This window comes from Phascolarctos cinereus, unplaced genomic scaffold, assembly GCF_003287225.1.
Source record: "Phascolarctos cinereus isolate Bilbo 61053 unplaced genomic scaffold, phaCin_HiC Scaffold_726;HRSCAF=1367, whole genome shotgun sequence".
In the NCBI taxonomy this organism is placed as follows: Eukaryota; Metazoa; Chordata; class Mammalia; order Diprotodontia; family Phascolarctidae; genus Phascolarctos; species Phascolarctos cinereus.
The window spans coordinates 281,840,863-281,854,144 of NW_027556098.1; the positions used below are offsets into that span (position 1 = coordinate 281,840,863).

Below are 13,282 nucleotides of genomic sequence, written 5' to 3' on the forward strand. Positions count from 1 at the left end.
CATTTTTTAATTCAGTGATCCATGAAACAGATCTTGCTCTTTTTTTTTAAATTTGCACAGATCTAAAATTTCATTCGTTCAGGGAATCCTGGGGAAAGAAATTAGGAGAGGAAAGTAGATCAGCACCTGTTTCACAACTTATAGTCTAAGAGAGTTGCCCAGAGCGCTAAGAGGTTGAATCAATTGGCTAGGGTCACAAAGGCCAAACTTGAATTCATGTCTTCCTGACCTTCTCTATCCACTATATGCTACCCCTCACATGACAGACGCTTAATAAAAAAGGTTGCACTTAGTAGGCACCTAATAAAAGTTTACTGAATTAAATTGCTAGTTCCTTTTGCCTACTGCATCCTTTTCCCCAACACCATGTTTCTCATTCCAGAATAAAGGGACAAAGCTGAGGTCCCATATCTCCAAAACTGAGCTCAGAACTCCAGTAAATTCGGAACATTTTGGTGGTATCATTAAGTGTGGACCAGCTTCAATGACACTGTGTGCACCGATAGTAACTACACTCATATTCACTTCAGACAAAACACTTTGTGTCTGCCCAGCAGGCCTACTGGGCAGGAGTGGTTCAGAGATTAATGTCCCTCATTCTGATTCTGTGAGCCATACTTCCTTCGACCTGTTGTCGGCCCTGAGTAAAATCTGATGGCCTAGGCTTTGGTGTTCTGCCCGGTGGGAACTTGCCAGCATTAGTCATCACCCCATGAAAAACTTTTAAAAGGCACTCTGAAAGAAGTAATTAGAGACTATTTAAAAGTAATTGCCAACTTAAAAAGTAATTGCTAATTTCCTGGACCTCCTCATGGCAACTTTCTGTTTTATCTCATATCAGCTGCAGGCATTTACAAAAGAGGGAAGAAAAAATCAGGCACAGTATTTTTGTTGTTGATGCAATGTGACTTAGTTGTCTACTGCAGAAAATGGTAACAAATATTTAGGACTGTTGGTTTTCTCCTAGCACTTAAAAAGAAAAAAAAAGTTGAATACGATTTGTTCCCTGAAATCCCTTCACAATGAAGACTATTATCAAAAATGTTTTCCCAAAGAAAGGCAGTGACTTCATGGGTGCAGATAAAACAGAGAATGGAATATTCCTTAAGACCTGGAAATCTTAAAAATTTTGGAATGCCGAGGGGTGATCTCTAAGCATAGCTGCTTAAAACTGTTTCAGATGGTGTTTCCATTGAAAAGTAAACAGGTGTGAGAAATTGAAAACCTAGCTCTCCTCTGGATTTGGTGTTAGGTGAAAGCATTGTTCTTTCCATGAATCTTTTAAAATATTGAACACTCTGGCCTCATGTTGGCTCTGATTTCTTTTAGGATCCTTCCTCATTCATTTAGACTGTGTTTGCATTCAAGCCCCACAATACCTCCATAGATGACTTAGTTCTTGTTCTCATATACTTGCTTTGTCTCTGGAATTTGCTTTGGCCATGTATATTTTATCTCTCAAGTAAGATGGCAAGATTTCTGGTGAGATGACTGAATGAATAGTTGCCTAAATCCATTGCCTCTAAACAGCAAGAAAGGCACCAAATAAAGTAAAGAAACAATAGTAAACATGTAAGGTAAGCAATCCTCACAAAGAAAACCTCAGGAAAGATTAAACATAAAAAGCAAAGAAATGAGTACACAAAAAATAGGTCGAAAAATGAATATGCTGAGCAAAAAGTAAAACTGAAGAAAGCATCAATATTTGAAGAGCAACCCCAGATATGAGAATAAAAAAATCAAAAGAACTAGAAGAGTAATTTAGAAGCTCAAAAAAAAGAATATAGAAAATAAAGATATAAGGAGGAAAATTACAATACTTAAAGAAGAATTAGAAAAGACAAATGAGAAATTTGACATATTAGAGCAGATGGTTGAGATCCTAATAAGGCAGTATACACTCTTAAATAGAGAAAGGCAGATTAAAAAAACACAAAAATAAATAGATGGAACCATGATTCTAACAATTTAATGGCTCTTTGAATGTGGCAATTTAAGTAATGCAAATCATAGAGCATCCTGGGCAACTCTTTCCCATGTCCTTCTGTTAATTCACTACCAGGCACTATGTGCTGGGGCCTTCTTCACATTCTTTTGATGTCATGTGGATTCAGTGAAATCTGCAGCTGTCCATTGGTTATATATCCCATATCCTTGCCACTTGACCAGCCCAGCTTTTTCCCATGCATATGTTTTGGGTTTTAGTATAAAATTCCTGACTGTGCTTATCCTGTGTAATTCCTTAGTTTTTCGTGTATTCCAGCCTGCTTACATCCACCATGCATTCTCCTTTGCCCTTCTGTTGGCCCTCAACTGTCTCTTCAGAATCTGTAGTATCCCAATGCTGATAGCCATACAACAACATTAGAAGAATATTGGTGCTTAAAAAAAAAAAGTCACATCTTTGATTTAGGGAGAAGCGTGGGGTCACTAAAAGAATTATGAACCAAGGATAAAGAAGCCCCCTTTCTTATACAATTCTGGACATAACTCGTTGTCCTTTTGCAATTTCTTTCCAAATATATGAATCACAGTCTGCACACAAGGCATTCTTCATCCTCTTTGGGTTTTTTTGTGTAGATAGGATGAAAAACTCTCACTTTGGGGGAGAGGGGTGCATTTGTATTTAATTTAAGATACCTTGTAGCGTTCAAGCATGATGTCACCTCTGACAGAATATCTAGAGAACTTGACCATCAGCTCGAAATCTGCACTGGGTCCCTAAAAGAGCATTGGACTTGATTGTCAAAGCCCCAAGTTCAAATCCATCATTACTACCCATGTGATCTTGGGCATGTTGCTTAAACTTACTGGACCTCAGTCTCCTCGCCTGGAAATGAGTCAGGGCTGGATTAGATGACTTCTGAGGTCCCTTCCAGCAGTAAATCTATACTCTTATGATCCTCCATGACTAGGATAATTCCCTTTGGTGACCGTGCATCTCCTGACAATATTAAGAATCAGATGGTCATCAGACAGCTTTCTCCTCAATTCATGTGATATCACTGACTGCTAGTTAGCCATTTCAAACTGATTGTCCTGAAGATATCTTAGCCTTATGATATCAAAAGCAGTATTGATCTCTTCACCACAAGCCACTGCCCCTGTACCAAACTGCCTTTATTCCAGTGTGGCCACCATTCTTCCAGATTCATGATCTCAATGTTTTCCTCAGCTCCTCTGTCTCCCTCACCAACATAGCTTCTCTGCTGCCAAAGCTTGCCTTTTGTGCTTCTACCACATCTCTTGCAATATTCTTCTCACAATAACACAGCCATGGCCTTCACTCAAGCCTATACCACTTCTTTGCTAGATTAATTCAACAGCCTCTTAGGGGATTTCTTTTCCTCAAGTCACCTCCATTCCAGTTCATTCCCCATATAACTGTTGAAATTATTTTCCTTAATTATTTTATTATTTGTTGAAATTATTTTCCATCTGACCATGTGGGCCCCATTGCAATAAAGTATAACAGTTCTTTATTGCCTGTAGAATCCAGTATAATAAACTCCTATGTTTGTCTTTAAAGTCTTTCAGAATCCGGTGCTGGCCTGTCTTTGCAGCCTCATTTTTTGTACATTTCTCCCATTACTACCGTATTTTGGTTCAGCCAGACTGGCCTCTCTGTTTCCTCACACAGAACATTCCCATCTCGCATCTTTCTGTGTTTGAGCTGGTTATCCCCCATGCTTGTGATGTATTCCATCCTCACCTCCATGTCATAGAATTTCTGTCTTCCCTCAAGACCACCTTCTACACATAGCTTTCCTGAACCCACAACTGTTAGAGCCTTCACTCCCTAATTACCTTGCATTAAACTACTTTGTATTTATTACATACAGTATACTTATAATATATGTATTTTATATATATATATATATATATGTGTGTGTGTGTGTGTGTGTGTGTGTGTGAACTATATATAGTATACATTGTCTTCTTGATAAAGTGTAAACTGGAGAACCGAACTGTTTCATTTTTGTCTTTTTGCCCACTGTAGTACCTGGCACATAATAGAAAGTTGGTGGCCCCACAGAAAGAGTTTCTGCCAAAAGGCCATCCACCAAACTAGGTGTGTGTATAATTGAACTGGACTATTAACCATGTACTCTGAAATTGTAGCAATGAAGCCACTGCCCACTTCAGCCTCTGAAGTCTGTCCTTGGGCCTCGGTTCTGTCCTCTCTCACCCCAGTTTCAGTTTCACCCACTAGTTCCATTTCTAACCGTTCAAAAACCATTTATTTAATAATATGTTAATAGATTTTTACTGGGAATGAAAGTCAGGTTCGCTGGCCTATAGTTTGAATAATTAACCTTCTTTTTGAAGTTTGGACATTCACTCATCTTCAGCCTTGCAGAACCTTTCTGATTCACTACACTCTTAAAACCCTTTATGTTCCCTGAATTTACAGATGAGGACTTTGCAATCTTCAGAAGTTAATTGACTTTGCTAAGGTCACACGGCAAGAAGGTGACAGAGCCAAGACAACTAGCTTCTGACTCCCAAGTCCAGTGTGCTTCCTTCCTAGAATACAAATTACCTCCCATCTGGAAAAAATTAAGCCTCAATCTCACCCTTCTTGCTATCAAATCCCAGGGCCAAAAAGTCAGTTCTGAGGCAGCTAGGTAGTGCAGTGGATAGAGCACCAGTCCTGGAGTTAGGAGGACCTGAGTTCAAATCTGGCCTTGGACCCTTGAAACTTACTAGCTGTGTGACCCTGGGAAGTCACTAAACCCCAATAGCCTTACAAAAAAAAAAGTCAGTTTCCTGGCCCTCCCAGACAAATAAAGATCTATAAAGACTTCTAGAGACAGAATCCCCAGCACTTCTGGAATCCACTTCAATATCTAATAAATATAGTATCAGGAATTTTTTTCATAGTCTCTTCCAGACTCCTTCATGGAATGCCACTACCTATTAGTTATTTCTCTAAGCATACAAGGAGCTTAATCATGCTCCTTTTATATGATTTCAGTCCTCTGGGGCTTCCTGCCCCCATTTGCAGCAGTTGACATGCCAAAACTTCACTCAATGAAAGCCACAATTCTCTAATATCCTGGAATTTCAGCGCAGTGTGAGAAGCTAAGTGACTCTGGCCTCATTAAATTAAGCTAAAATGGCAGAGGAGAATTACATGCTAAAAAAAAGCCACAAAATGATGGATTAATATTATACCTTGATATAACAAATCGTGACATAGGGTAGAAGCATTAAACCAATTAGCAGCTTGTTACATTGCTTCAGCTCAGAGCAGAACAGAGGACTGATACTTTGACAAATGGCATTTGTCATAGGTCTTGTGGTAGAAAGTTTCCATTCTGGTATCATGACATGCATTCACTTAACAAAAATAGGAACCAGCTCAAATTCTGTCCAAAGAGGATGCAGTCACAGGAGTATAGATATGGATCTTAAAGGGACCTTAGAGGAAACTGAGGCCCAGAGAAGTAAATGACTTACCCAAGGTCACACAGTAAGTAACAGGGCTGAGATTTAAAACTAGGGCCTGACTCCAATCCAAAGCCTTTTGCATTTTACCACAATTAGCTGGAGAGTTCATTTCTGACTTGCTCTACAGTGGAAAGAATATTGGACGTGATGTCGAGAGACATGAATTTAACTTCCAACTCCGACACCCTATGACTTTGAACAAATCACTTCAATGCCATAAGCATCAATTTCATCACCTGTAAAATGGGGATAAGGACATTCCCTAAGCCTGCCTCACAGGCTAGGAATCACAGGAATCTTAGAGCTTGGAGTGAGCCCAAAACTCACCTAGTCCAGTTCCTTCACTTTGCATATGAGGAATTTAGGGTCAAGGAGTTAAAAGTTCCTTACCAAAGGACAATTAATCAACAAGCATTTGTTAAGCACCTACTGTGTGCCAGGGATTGGAGATACAAATACAAAGATGATATGGTGCCAGCTTTCAAGGAGCTAGCATTCTAATAAAGGAAAACATGTTTATATGTAAGTAAATACAAGTTTCAGATGAGTTCAATGACTGGGGGAAATGAAACTTTAACAGAAAGAACACATTGGTAGCAACTCATATTCTAGATCTAGGGATTTTTCCATTCTGCCATGTTGCCTTTGATTATGACAATAGAGAGAAAAAAAAGAATATAACAGTCCTTTGTACCTATAAAGTGCTATATAAATTGAACTATGATTTATAATATATTGAAGTACAACATAATTATATATATTGTATAGTACTTATGTGTCAGAAACTGTGCTAAGTACTTTATAATTGTTATTTCATTTGATCCTCACAACAGCCTTGGGAGGCAAGAGTTATATTATATTATCTCCATTTTATGGACGAGGAAACTGAGGCAAATAGAGGTGAAAGCCACAGTTCTCTAATATCATGGAATTTCAGCACAGTGTAAGAAGCTAAGTAAGGCCTCATTAAATTAAGCCCAAATGGCAGGATTATATGGCTAGTAAGTATCTGAGATCAAATTTGAACTCAAGTCTTCCTGACTCTAGGCTGGCTCTTTATCCGCTGTCCCACCAAGCTAGAGAAGACTTGGAAGGGGGGAAGGGCATAATGGCTTTTTCAATTATTTGAAGGGCTATCCTATGGAAGAAGGATTAGACTTGTTCCATTACTAAAGATTGCCTAAATTCCTTGAAATTACCGAATGATTATTTAAATTGTATTTTTAAAAGCTGAATTTTTTGAAAATAATTATGCTAATGAATTCATTCTTGAGAGCTGGCAATCATCAGTCATGCCATTTAAGACTTTTTTTTTTCCTTTTCTTTTCTTAATGTTGCCATTCTATCTATCAGTCTGGATGATCCTCCCCCTAGGGTGGGTGAATGAATGTTTGAGCATGTCAGCAGCAAAGTAAATGTCATGAGACTGGGGACATGGATGTAGGGAAGGAAGGCTAGGGAGAGACAGAGACAGGGGGTGGGGTGAGTTAGATCAGCAGACTATTTGTATATTTCTCTGTTATAGTAGAGCAGGGGGAAAAACACCCCACCGTTATTTCTGTTTTAAATGATCAGAATCTGCACTTGGGGGAGCAGTCCTGTTCGTTTGTCTGATTAATGTCAGTCTCCTAAGCTGTGATCTCGTATCTGGGTGAGCCCACTGAAACTGACAGATGTGGAGAAGGTGGCTTCTGCCCGCCAAGTGTGGGCAAAGGCCAGATCCGGGTCAGAGTGCCAAGGGCATCAGAAGACAATAAAAAAAAACAGGCATGGTGGAACATGTCAGATGTTTTAAATTAGCGTTCAGTAGTATTCCTGAGGAAGGGAAGAGCAGGCAGCCATAAAAATGCTTTCCCTTTAGGCCTCATTATTGACAGACAGATTCAGCATGCGGATCTAACTTCCCTATCACCTCCTCCACAGCTGGCGGCCTAACTCTACCTTCCCAAGCTGTGAATAAGAATTTACTCCTTTCTAAAAATGCTGGGCAGGCCTTGGGAGCAGAGCTTTGTGTTGTTTTCTGTTTGTTTTTAGTAAAAGTTCTCCCAGGATCCCAGGAAGTGCCTTAAAGAACAATGGGGATAAGCTTTAAGAAAAAGAGCAAGAGGACGAGGAACCCAATCTTTGGTTTTTGTTTTTAATGTTCATTTGTCCAGTCATGTCTGACTCTTTGTGACCCCATTTGGGGTTTGCTTGGAAACAATACTGGAGTGATTTGCCATTTCCTTCTCCAGCTCATTTTACAGGTGAGGAAACTGAGGCAAACAGGGTTAAGTGACTTGCCTAGGGTCGCACAACTAGTAAGTGTCTGAGGCCGTATTTGAACTCAAGGCTTACTGACTTGGGGGGCTGGTGCTCGATCCACTGCGCCACCTACTGGCCCTTTGTTGTTAGTACAGCTTCCTAAAGATCTGAGTGACGTGGAGCAAGTATAAATAACACTTTGTTTATGCATCGGTGGAATGGGTTTAATAGCTTGCCAACAGATGCTGGATCCTCAGATGAAAGGCCACTGTATGAATTTTGTGTTTTGTGTTTTTGTTAGTAATAACAACATTCCATATGCTGTGAGGTGGAAATCGTATCCATAGGGACCACATGTGATTTTAAAACCAATGCAGTGCATTCATGTCAGTTGCTAATCTGTTCCCATAAGTGCATTTTTGCTACTTTGAAAGGTGCCCTGAGACCATCAAATCAGTCGAGTCGGCCCTCAGTACACAGGGGGAGTTTTAATACCCATCTAAGTTATTGTTTCTCAGTTGCATGCTTGATTTCCTGAGCAATGCACTGTATACTTGCCCCAGTAATTTATAGTAAAGAACTGAACCATGTAGCCAGTCTGTAAGCATCCCTGTGATCTGATAAGACACAACCCCCCCCACCTCCCCTCTTTCTGTCTGCTTCTTCCCATCACTGATTCCATATCCTTTTGCTGATAAAACCAAAGGTTGATATTTATGCTCACATGCTGCTTTTGAAAAAGAAAAAGGAAAAGAAATGATGGAACGTAGGAAAAACTCAACTGTCTGGAGTTAAACCAAGAGTGAGCTCTTCAGGGTTGACCTTTTTGTCAAAGTAACTTGATGCAATTATGTCATCCTTCCAAGATACGTTATTTTATTGTTTTGCTGGGAAATTTTGCTATCAGAAAAGTGTACTTTGGGGAGAATGAAACGTTAAGCTCTTATTACCATTAAGTGTTTACGTTCCCTTGATGAGGTAAGTGCTAGACAGAATAAGCACACAACACAGCCCCTGCCCTCTAGAAGCTTGACTCAACATAGCACAAGCCCAGTGGGTCTGACATTGGAAGCCCCTCAGCTGAAGGCTCGTGTCTTCACTAAGGGTTCTTGGCATCCTGTGATGCATAGATTTAAAGCTTGAAGAAACCAAAGGACCTTAGATATCATCTGGTCCAATCTCCTCACTTTATAGGTGAGGAAACAGAGGTTAAGTGATTTACCCAAGGTCCACAAACAGGTAGTGGCAAAGCCAGTATTTGATACTCTGTCATCTTATTCCAAATCTCATGCCCTTTCCACTCCAGGGTAGGCTGCTGTGAAGAATCAATTACTATTGATACTATTACTATTGATTACTATTGATAAGAAACAATTACTACTATGAAGAATTATTACACAATATCTATAAAGTAATTTGTAAACTATAAAACACTAGTAATGGAAGTATATATAAATGTCAGTGGGTTTTTTTTTTAAACTAAAAATACTTTTTAAGTTGATCTCTTTTTTGTCAGTGACTGGTTTGGAGGTTTATAAGTAGTATTTGAGCTAAGTACACTATATGAGGACAGTTAAATAAAGGAAGCAGGATTAGAAGTTTTAAGTTATCAGTAACAGAGAATTCATGGAATCTTAGATTTCAAGCTGGAAAGGAACTAGTCTAACTCCCCCTCATTTTTATATATGAAGAAAGTAAAGTGTAGAGGGAAGTAACTTCATAAGATTTAGGGTTAGAATGTACCTTAGAAATCACTTAGTTAATCAGTCATTTAGTAGGTACTATTATTATCCCATTTTACAGATGAGGAAGCTGAGGCAAACAGAGGTTAAGAGGCAGCTAGGTGATTCAGTGGGTAGAGCACTTGCTCTCGAGTCAAGAAGACGAGTTCTAACCTGGCCTTAGACACTTACTAGCTGTGTGATTCTGTAATCTCTGCCTGACTCAATTTCCTCATCTGTAAAATGGGAATAATAATAGCATGTATCTCTCAGGGTTGTTGGAAGGATAAAAATGAGATGATATTCTTAAAGTGCTTTGCAAACTTTAAAGTGCCATGTAAATGCTAGCTATTATTGAGTGACTTGCCTGAGGTGATACAGCTAGTAAGTTTTTGAAGTCAAATTTTAATTCAGACATTCCTCACTCCAGATACACAGCACTCTATCCCCTGAATTTCCTGGTTGCACAAGGTATAGACTTCAGGAAGATTATACTATAGAACAGCATGACTCAAAATGATGCAGTTTCGATGTGTTTATGACATCCAAGGTTTGTCATCTGAAAGCCATTGTCCTCAATAATGGCTCTTACCATCATAGGACCTTAGACGTAGAAGTAGAATGGAACAAAGGACCTTAGAGATTACTTGATCCAACCTTCTTACTTTTATCAGTGAGGAAACTGCGGTCCAGAAAGATATTGACTTGACTTGTCCACGATTATATCGAGAGATTGATAGAGTTGAGATTCTAAGCCAGATCCTCATTACAAAGCTAGAGCTCTTTCCATTATATTGACTCACATTTCTGCCCAGGGACTCATAGGTAGTGAGTAGTAGAGACAGAACTTGAACCCCAGTCCTCTGATTCTAAATATATTGCCCATGTCAACACACTATGGCTACCTCTAAAGTAGAATAGAGCTGTGGAGTACCTTAAAAAAAAGGGCAGTCTTTAATGCCAAACTGAAGAGGCTGCACTTCATCTAATGAATAACAGAAAGCTTCTTGTAATTTCATAAGTAGAGTGTCATGGGAAAACTGAATTTCTGGGAGAATAATCGGACCCCAGCATGCAGGTTGTCAGAGGGGAAAAAAGGATCTGGAAGAGAAAAGAACAGGGTTATTACAATATTTAACTAATTCTATTTTGAAGGGGAAAAAGCACTCATTGACTGTATGGATTCGGGGCCAGGTATATGAGCAAAGAAGAAATTATGAGTTTTAGACCTAAAAGTTGAGGAGACTAGAGAAATCAGTGACAGAAGAGCCACTCTAGGAAAAGTATATGGAGGGCTAGAAAGCAAAGTGGTTTTAGGCATGCTGATTTTGAGATAATGGTAGAATAGCCAAATGGAGATATCTTACAGTCAGTCAACAAGCATTTATTTATAAGCTTCTAGAATTAGGGAATATGGGGCAGCTAGGTGGCACAGTAGATAGAGCACCGGCCCTGAAGTCAGGAGGATCTGAGTTCAAATCCAGTCTCAGACCAAATACTTGACACTAACTGTGTGACCCCGGGCAAGTCACTTAACCCCAATTGCCTTAAAAAAAAAAGATAGAATTAGGGAATAAATTAAGATCAGAAATGTATATTTGAAATTTATTAAAACAAAGATGGTTACTGAATCCAAAAAAGTAGATGAGCCCTCTAAGGATAGGTACCTGGAGGAGTAGCAAGAGAGGAGGCTAGAGAGAAAGATAGCCACTCATTCAATATGTCATAAAGGCAGTTCTCAGTTATGAGTTGAAATAGATGATCTCTGAGGTCACTTCCAACTCTGAGATTCTAGGCTTTTCGGCACCTCAGGGAAGCTATTAGTTAGGGAATAGAAAGAGGAAGAGGACCAGTGTAAGAGATAGCATATCATAGAGGCTAGAGAACCAGAAGAATATACTAACAAACAAGAAATGAGAGATATTCAAGAAAAAGCATGGCCAAAAAGTTGAGAAGTGCTAGGGGGCAAAAATAACCATTGCATTTGCCAATAGATGATTGATAACTTAACATCACAGTTTCTGGAGGGATCGTCTCCCTATTGGGCCATGAGAAGTACATAGGAAGCTGAAAAGTTGTTTTAAAAAGTGATAGCAAATGATATCAGCCTCTCATTGAAAGTGTTCAGCTATGAAAAGAAGGAAACAAATGACAATAATAAAAAGGGGTAGGAGCCTTACATTTGTTTTAAGACTGGGAAGACCCAAATATGTTTGGAGGTGTCTTTGAAAAAAATCTAGCTAACAGATTGAAAATTCCAGAGATTAAAGATAAAGGTAGAAGCAGTGTGCCTCAGAAAGTAGGAATGGATGACATTTCAAATGCAGGGAGAAGAGCTAGCTTTAGGAAGAAAGGAGCACAACTCTTCCTCTGAAGTCACAGGGAAGAAGGAAAGGATCACTGTGGTGAGTGTTTTTATGTTTAAAAGGGACCATATGGGGTGGAGCCAAGATGGTAGAATAAAAGCAGTGACTTGCCCACACTCTCCCAAATTCTCCTCTGAACAACTTTAAAATAACACCTTACAATGAATTCTAGAGTGGCAGAGCCAACAAAAGCACATGGTGAAAGAATTTTCCAGCCTAAGACACCTTAGAAGATTGGCAGGAAAGGTCTGTCTCAGTGTGGTGAGAGTGGAGTACAGTCCAGCGCAGGCTGTGCCAGCATAGGCCGCAACCGAGCAGGCCAGGAGCCGGCCTTGCGGTGCTTCCATGACTCTCAGTCCGCAGATAGTGATGGGGCTGGACAACTGGTCAGAAGAAGGTTAAACGGGACATTTTGCTGGCACTAGGAGCAGGACTCTGTTGCATTACCTATACATGGTTCTGGGTTCCAGTCCTATGTTGAGGAAGAAAAGCACTTGTGCACTATAGAGCATGAGGCTCCAGGGGTACCAGGAACTTGTGGTCACTCACAAGGCAGGACTTAGAATATACCATTTAGAACATAGCACTTTGGAAAAACTAGTTCTAAAAAAAGCAGCATGAAAAACCTGAAACCAAGAACAGTGTCCTCTCTACCCCAGGAGCAGAGCCCAACTTTAAGATAAAGTTAAAAGTCAAGAAGTGGACTAGAAAAATGAGCAAACAACAAAAAAGAACTTGACTGTAGAAAGTTAAGATGGTGACAGGGAAGATCAAAACGCAAACTCAGAAAAAGTAAACAAAAGTTAAAAAAGTAAACAAAGTAAAAACTGCTACATTCAAAGCATCAAAGAAAAATGTGAATTGGTCTCAGGCCGAAAAAGAATTCCTGAAAGAACTCAAAACAGATTTTAAAACTCAAATAAGAGAGGTAGAGGGTGAAATGGAAAAAGAAATGAGTTATGATGCAAGAAAATCATGAAAAAAGAGTCAACAGCTTAATTAAGGAGGCACAAAAAAATACTGAAGAAAATCACACCTTAAAAAAACAGAATAGGCCAAATGATAAAAGAACCACAAAAATTCACTAAAGCGAAAAATGCCTTAAAAAGGAGAATTGGCCAAATTGAAAAAAATGTACAAAAATTCACTAAAGAGAAGAACTTAAAAAGCAGATTTGGCCAAATGGAAAAGGAGGTACAAAAGTTCAGTAAAGAAAATAATTCTTTAAAATTTAGAATTAGACAAGTAGAAGCTAATGACTCCATGAGATATGAAGGTATGATAAAGCAAAATGAAAAGAATGCAAAAATAGAAGAAAATGTGTGATAATACCTCACTGGAAAAAATGACTAGGAAAATAGATTGAGGAGAGAAAATTTAAGAATTATTGAACTACCTGAAAGCTATTATTAAGAAAAAAAAGGGGGGGGGCCTGGACATCAAATTTGAAAAAATTATCAAGGAATATTTCTTTGATGTCCTAGAAGCAGAGGGTAA

The 13,282-nt window shown here is 39.1% G+C and overlaps 1 protein-coding gene across 1 annotated transcript in view; it reads left to right on the forward strand.

Moving 5' to 3' along the window:
- LOC110218015 (protocadherin Fat 3) overlaps positions 1–13,282 on the forward strand; it is a 145,478-nt gene that overhangs the window by 60,826 nt on the left and 71,370 nt on the right.